The sequence below is a fragment of the Lygodium microphyllum genome, chromosome 25 (genome assembly GCF_053477565.2).
Source record: "Lygodium microphyllum isolate KBCC chromosome 25, Lygodium_microphyllum_v1.1.10, whole genome shotgun sequence".
NCBI lineage: Eukaryota > Viridiplantae > Streptophyta > Polypodiopsida > Schizaeales > Lygodiaceae > Lygodium > Lygodium microphyllum.
This window is the reverse complement of record NC_141159.1, coordinates 127534677-127543058: the sequence shown is the minus strand read 5'-3', so window position 1 is coordinate 127543058 and position 8382 is coordinate 127534677.

Here is an 8382-nt window from a genome sequence, read left to right as displayed (position 1 = left end):
ATCCTTATCTACTCTAGTTCGTGGCTCAGTTAGTATGCCACCTTAGTTAGTTGAGTTTGGTTTGAGACCCATATCTAGGGTTCTTCTATTTCTTTGTACTTGAGTTCTTTTGGCTTACACAACTAAGAAGAGGAAAACTGTTTTCAGCCTCCACCCTTGTGTGTCTTCCCCCATTGTGCAAGCAAGAAAGCTTCAAGCGAGACTCCTTCCTTCTCTCCCACAATCTTGACAATGAATGCATAGTGGATAGGTCGGATGAAGCTCATCTCGATGACGCACTACTGAATACATCTGGCAGTCTCTGCAAGTCTCAACAAAGTGAGAAACATCTCTATACATGCCTTTCCACCAATATTTCTCCTTGATTTTCTTATAAGTAGCCCATACTCCTCTATGACCAGCCCAAGGACTCTCATGAAACTCCCTCATCACCTGTAACTGTGTCTCTCTATCGCAGACAACCCGCAAAGGTAATCCACCTCTTTTCTTCGGATGCTTCCAAAGAAATCCGTCCTTGAGAAAATAACCATAGTCTTTCCTTCTGATCTTCTTGAACTCTTCATCTGTCCATTCATCTCTTTTGCTTAGTGTACTAAGGTACCTGCCAATCTGCAACCAATCTCCAACATAGAGTTCTTCTGTGAAAGCCACAATATCATAGACATGACAAACATGATCAACCATAGTGGCTAAAATTTCTGCATCATCCTCTTTTGCAAGTAGAGTCTCCTCATCATCATATCTGGCTCTAGACAACATATCTACCACTGGATTATCCTTCCCTGCTATGTGTTTAAATTCCGGATTTAATGACTTGATGTATGCAATCCATCTCAACATGGCTATATCCGGAGTAGAGCAACTCGTGATCATACCAATCAATAGCAAGCAATCTGTCTCTACCACAACTGAAGCTCCAATAAAGTACTCCTTGTCACATTTGAGAGCCGTGACAATCCTCAATAACTCCCTCTTGATTTGCAGATATCTCCTCTGTCTCTCATTTAGGACTTTCGCCCCAAACTGAATAGCATACCTATTTCCATGTGCATCATCTTGACCCACAGCCCAACCTATGCCAATTGGACTAGTGTCAATTGTCAATACAATAGGCCTTCCACAATTATAATCCGCTTTCTTGAGAGTAGGAGCATTCTGCAATAACTTCTTCAATTTCCGCATGGCTCCAGTGTGGCTCTCATCCCAAAAGAATTTTTGCCCCTTTCGAAGCAGCTGATACAAACAATCTGCTATGTGTGCAAAATGAGGTATCCAAATCATATAAAACACACAAGCACCAATGAATCTCCGTACCTCCGAAGTGGTAGAACAATACTCTGTAATCTTGCCTATAGCATTCACCTTATCAGGTGAGGGTTTCCTGCCATAATATCCACACATATGCCCAACAATAACAACCTCATTCACTCCAAAAATAGATTTTTGCCCTGAAAGTGTCAAGTTCACTTCTTCTAACCTGGCCAAAATCTTCTCACATGCTGAAATATGATTAGCCACAAAGTATCTGCATCCCTGCTCATTTAAACTCTCATTCTTCTCTTCTTCTGCACACCCCTTAATGGGCACATCATCCAAGAAAGGCATAGTAAGTTGAGGTATGTAATCACGAAGGACCTTATGCATGAAATTCATCATATGCGCAACAGAATTAGTGGCACCTTGAGGCAAGGTACACATCCTGACAAGCCCAATAGGAGTTCTCATGGTGGTTATGTCCCTGCTTTCCAAAGCCAGCTGAAACTGATCATATCCTGAATACAAATCACCCAAAGAATAGATGGCGCATCTAGCAAATGCCTCTGCAAACTCATCCACAATTGGACCTATACCAACATTCCTGATAGTAACTCTATTCACTGGCTGCATGTCCTGAATAAATCGGAGAGTACCATTCTTCTTTCGAACTGTAAACCACCTGTTTGAGTATGGTGCAGATGAAGGCTCAAGGATTCCCATCCTGATTTTCTCATTCAATAAATCAATCAGCTTTGGCAAGTGTGCTTTAGGCACCGGAATAGGTCGGAGATTCCATGGGATATGAGGAATAGTAAAAATGACCATAGGAGCAACAATATCAGGATTCACACATCCAATCTCATGCGGAAAAAAAGCAAATCCCCTTCCATGTCGCTCAAGCATATCCTGAAAGCATTGCTTCTCTATGGGTAGCAAGAAATCACCATTTCCAATTTTCAATTCAGCAAGTGTCTCTGCTGAAAATTTATGACCAATATGCTCCAGATTCCTCAAAATTTGCTATTTAGCAGCCCTCTCTATTTGATGATCACTGTCAGGTGGAAGCGGTACATCAACAGGCTTCACCTTCTTATCCACAGTTTTGTATTTCGTGTCAACCCTGGCTTCATTATGCTCTTCTGCATTACATAAACCTTGCTGTAAATCAACAATTCTGCACTCCAATGGCTGAATATTCTCAACCCTCTGCTCTATGGACTACATAGAAACAGTCCCAAACTCTGAATGCTGAAATATTTCAGCAGTAAACTCTGTTGGCTGAAAGTTTTCAGCCCTCTGTCTCTCTGAAACCTGATCATAACCAGCTGGAAACTCTGTTTGCTGAATTTCTTACTCAACACTCTTTGCTGAGTTACCTCAGCCTCTGACTCAATCTGTGACATAAAATCTGCAATTTCATGAAACATGTCCAGGGACTGCACTAATACATTACTGTGACAATTCAGCATATTAGTTTTCAGCATATCTCCCATCTCTGTCATCGTATCTGCACAAATCACACTGTCATACATCCCATCTATGTGCTCATCATCCTCCAAAATTCCTGCATTTTTCAAATTTTCTCCTTCCTGCATATATAGTGCCTGGCAGCTCTAGGCAACCTAGAAGTCTTCTGATAACTCATCGAACTGTTTGCTGAAATCCCAACAAAACCGGAGGAGAAAACACTGCTGCCAGGAGGCGAGAACTCCAATCTCCTCTCTGTACCACCGTCGTCTCGTGAAACGGTGGTACCTAATGAAAACCCGAATCCCTCACAGTGGGCAAAGGTGCATCTCTGAGAGTATCTCTGTTTCTAACATGGTTCACACATACAATCATAAACTGAACTGCTCTCATACCATCTTTACTACGAATCCGTGCATAAGCAGATCCATCATCCATGACCTTTGTTTCCATGCGCATCTCTGTAATGAATGGCTGACCAAGAATTATGGGATAAGAGCATGAATCCTGCACAAAGAAATGAAAATCCTCCTCTACATCACCAATAGAAACCCTGACACTAGGATAGGCAGCATACAAATCACCTGCAATGTTATTGGCGGCTCTCATACGCCACCCATGCTCTACATCCATAGGCATCTGTTACTCTCATAAACTCCACAAACTATGAGATTAATCTTTGAACCATGATCAACCAATGCAACATAAGGCACCTGTTTCTATCCAATCTTTACTATCGTCTCTGTAGTTGCCCTAGCCCAATGGCTCCGCGAAAAGTGACTACGCGGTATCATGACAGGATCATCAATTTCAGCATAATGCATAGGCTGAACCCTCTTCTCTACCTGCGGAAAAACAGAAGCATTATCCACCATAACCTCATCCTCATCCTCATCCAACTCTCCAATCAAAACTCCCTGTGTATCGGTGGTAGACAATGCATGTCTTTTCCTCTTCAGGACCTCCTGAAACTGATCCTGAAACTCTCTTTTCGAGATGCCCAAAATCTCAGAAATAGTGAAAGTCACCTCACTGCCAAGTATCTTATCATTAAAGATTTTCTTCATGTCTGTAGATGTCTCAATATCGGACATCAATCTAAACCCTGACTGCTTTCTCTCTCTAGGCTCTTGCCTCTTTTCTCTCTTTTGAGCATCTTCCATCTGTCGATCTGGCCCTGGTCTTGAAGACGGTCCTGCAGTAGGTGGAGTAACAAACTCACCCCCTCTAGTCTTCTTAGCTGCACTTGGATTTTCTTCATCCCTCTTACGCTTCTCCTCAACAAGTACGTCTGCACCATGAGACTTAGCCAAATAAGCATAAATAGAATACCTGTCAACAGGTGAGTCCCAACCTGTCTCTGATCTGATGCTAGAGCCTGCACTAGTCAAAACAGTTTGCTGAATTTTCTCCTTGTTTGCAGTCTCCATAGAATAAGTCCATAGCGCTGATTGAGTCTCTGATCCCTTCTCAATCTAAACTCCATATGCAGAAGCATCACCTCTAGCTGTCACATAAGAAGTACGCGCAGCCATGTCCTCCACTAACTTCTTCATTCCACCTTTATCAAAGTTGGTAGCAAGTGGAGCTCCTGTCTTAGTCAACCAAATCTTACCATCTTGCCCCCAATATACCAAATTCTGCCTCCTTGCATCCTGGAAAGAATCACAATCCCTGCAATGCTGATGGTCCGTACTATCACACCAAATACATCTTCGATCTCTCCTAGGTGCACTAGGAGCACTCCTAGGTGTAGTAGGAGCACTAGAAGAAGTAGTAGGCACAGTTGAAGCAAACTGCTCCTTCAACTTTCCCACCAACTCCGCTTTGACTGACTCCAGTGTCAAATCTATGATGCCTTTGATTATGTCATCAAGAGAGGTAGGCACCGATGGAGCGGATGGTTTTGGAGCAGAAGGTGTAGGCATCGGTCGTGGAACAGGAGGAATAGGTGGAGTGGAAACAGTAGGCACTGGCATAGGCCAAGAAACTGGCTGAGGAGGAGAAGAAATAACAGGTATAGAAGTAGGCATAGGAGCTGATGATGGTGTAGGTGTCATGGAACCATTCTGTAGGCGAGTCTTCCATATCCTCCTCTTGGTCAAAGTCGAGACTGCATCCTGAGCATCCTGCCAATCAGTTTTAAGACCCATAGGCTTCGTGCGATCTTCAAGAAGCTCACCCAATTCTTCTTGAAGAGCAGGATCTACAGCTTGCAAGAAAAGCTCAACTATTTCAACATCCAATGCTCTTTGTTCAATGACATCAAGCTGACTATACCTCTCTTCGAATTCTCGAATCAACTCCGAAGCAGCGAGACCTTTGTTTGGCATGTAGACCCACTCTCGGAATGACCGCCGAGTCGCGATACCAAAGTCCTCAAGGAAGTATTCTTCTTTCAAGGCCTTCTTAAAATCTTTCCAATGTGTATTTTGAATAAAAAGATCAATCACTTTTGTCCTCAAAGCAGGTGTGACAAGACGAAGGAAGTACTTACTCATAAGTCCAGCAGGAACTCCAAAAAACCCCATCTTGATCTCATATGTCTTCAAATATGCTGAAACATTATGCCCGTTAAATAGCTTCTTCTCATTCTCAACTGCTTCAATAGCCTTAGTCGCGCTGTTTGCATTTTCCTACTCCAAATAGAGTTGCCTTTGCTGAGACAACTGCTGTTGATACAATTGTTGCTGCTGCTGCATATACAATTGTGTTTGCTGATTTTGGAGCTGCATATACATGGACATATTCTGCAAAATCTGCTTTAGATCCTCCGTTGAAGTACTTGACGCTGTAGCCATTGATGAAGCTGAAGTAGATGCAGCTTGAATTGTAGAAGAAGCTGAAATAGAGGCTGAAGTATCTCCCATCCTGAAATTTCTACGACGCTTTCACGTCGGGTTCACCAAAGATGTCGAAGGGTTTATGAAAGCAATGTCGCGTCTTCAGAAGACTTTGATAAATTTCTGGATAGAAGATCAACAAAGATGCGAAGATGAAAAAAATCTTTGTACAAAGCTGTTGTCACTATTTTAACAGTGACCAGTTGAGCTAGTAGCCCTTTTCCAGTCTGTAAGAGACACAAAACAAAACTTTGTAGCAACAAATAAGGTGAAATCAGTGAATGTTCCAAGTAGTTTGTTCATGATTGAATATGTAGTAGATAACAACAAATGCAGAGCCTGTTATAGCAAACAATACCATACATAAGCTACTGCATGGGACCAGCTAGTTTACAGCCTGGAGTGTTGGAAATAGTATACGGTTGATAGGCACAAAGCCTTTTATACTGTAAATAGAGTATTGACTGACAAAGTAGGACTACAATCGTCACGTTCATATCATCCAACTCAGCTCTGAATGCTTTGTAACCTCTCCATGCACCTTTCCTGTTTGCTGAAAAAGATGGCATTGCTCCAGCAGCTTCATCTCTCCTATCGTAACTTCAATAGGTACTCTTGTGTCAAATCTATGCACATAGTAGAGATCGATACAGTCCACACCCAATCTCTTCAAGCTTGCCTCACAGTGGGCATGCACATATATGGGATCACCTCTGAATGTTCGCTATCCATTTTCTATAGTGATTCCAAATATTGTAGCCAATTGGACTTTGTCTCGTATTCCCTTAAGTGCTTTGCCTAGAAGGATTTCATTGAGATGCAGTCCATAGACATCCGAGGTGTCAAGGAAGGTGACGCCCAGCTCTGTGATTGCGTAGTGGATGAGGTCATTCATGTCCTGCTCGGGCTTGGGGAGTCGTATGAGAAGGACATGCCCATGCAATCGAGCACCTGGGCAGACACTTCCAGGCCCTGTGACCCGAGCTTGATACAAGGCACCGCTGGGAGGGAGGTTGCCATAGCTCTCTCGCTACTACTCCTCTCCCACAGCAACGTTCGATTGCTTCCTCCAATCCATAGCAGCGTTTGCTTTTACCAATCCCCTCTCCCTCAGCTGTCAAAGCATACTATTCATCAAAGTCGCTGAATAAACGAATCCCCCTTTTCAACCAGTAAAACGGCTGCTTATCCTGTCGTCACAGCAATGAAGTAAAATATCTCTTCTTTTCTTTCGTCGAGCTCCTCTGTTCTTCCCTCTTCATCGACTGCAATGTTTTCTTCAAATTTTTCTAGTCATCCTCCTCGTTCCCTACAGAAAATCACAACTCTTCGTCCTCCGCATCATGTTCAGCAAGGACCCTTCCAAAATTTCGGTAAGCGCCTCTCTGTTCTCCTCCGTATCCCTCTGCTCCTTAGCATTAGCCACCACTCTAAATTTTTCCCTGCGCCCCCTTTCCCTGTTGTTTTCTTCCGCCTCTTACTTCAGATCATTATAGCCTCGTGGCCATGATCTCCCCCTTCAGCCGCAGAGTACCGTCCCTTTTTCTCTTCTGTTCCAGTAATTGTCTCCTTTCGGGCTCTCTCCTTTGTTCCAATAATTGTCTCCTTTCGGGCTCTCTCCTTTTTTCTTTTCCCTCCCTCTTTAGCTTTTGAAATCCCCTCATTAGCCTCCTCCTTCCGTGTTTTCTTTTTCCCTTCCATTTCTCGTCAAATTAGCTTCCCTCCTAGAACCAGAAAAGCACCCCTCCAAGGAAAAGTAGCCCCAAAGTAGCCACGTGTTGTAATGCATAAGAACCTCAATCGAAAGTGTTCCCACTCAGAAGAAAACATCCCATGACCATGAAAGAGACATTTGAAATCGAAACTGCCTTCAAATCTAGTCGTTCAGGTGTTGCAATCACAATTTCAGCATCACATGAGCTTAACCCTTCAATTTGATGCAGAACAGAAGTCTGTGTGTGTAAGCATATTGAATGCATGCCAAAGGTTAGCTTTAAGAATTTACAAATTTTTCTGATCTGTAAAGTCCGCTCAGCTGAGTACACGAGCAATAGTGCTGATGGATTTTGGTAAGCAGTGGTTCTAGACCTCTTTCCAGCAACATGTACAGCAACTGCCAATGCATACACTGCTTCATAAGGCATTCTAGTCACTTTTCCAATAGCCAATACATCTGCACACAAATATGTTTCAAAATCAGTGCCTCCAGTTGTGCTCCTTGTCCCATGCTTCTCATAGCACGTTTCAATACTTGGCCTCCTTTCCAACTCCTGGATGTGGAGGTTTGGTATCATTAGGTATTTTTGATGTAGCTGGAGAAGGAGAAGACAAAGTCCTGAACGAATACTTGTAACACGTTCACCAACATCAGTTGTGCTTTCCACTTGACCTTGCTCAACATAGGTTGAAAGCATCTCATCATGTTCTCCACTATGCCTCCAACTCCTCCCCACTATACTCATACGCAGAAAATAAATGTAAACACAACAACTAAGTATGTACAAAGTATCAAATCACACACACAACTTTTGGGTGGTTTCACACCTCGAATGCACAGCAATACGACATCGGGTCCTGCACAAGAGGCTAACGTGACTCGGGATTGGATCTCGAGGCCGGCATACTAGTCTACGGGCAGAAGCTTGGATTAGTGATCCCTGTGGATTACTGGATAGCCTTCGTGCGGATTATGGACAAGTCTACGGGCAGAATTCCTTGTATTTCAAAGATAAAGATGATGATATGTTAATAAAGAACTTGTTTGATATTGTTTTTCTATGTCACGTGATGAGATTACGTGAAGGAACCAGTGCTT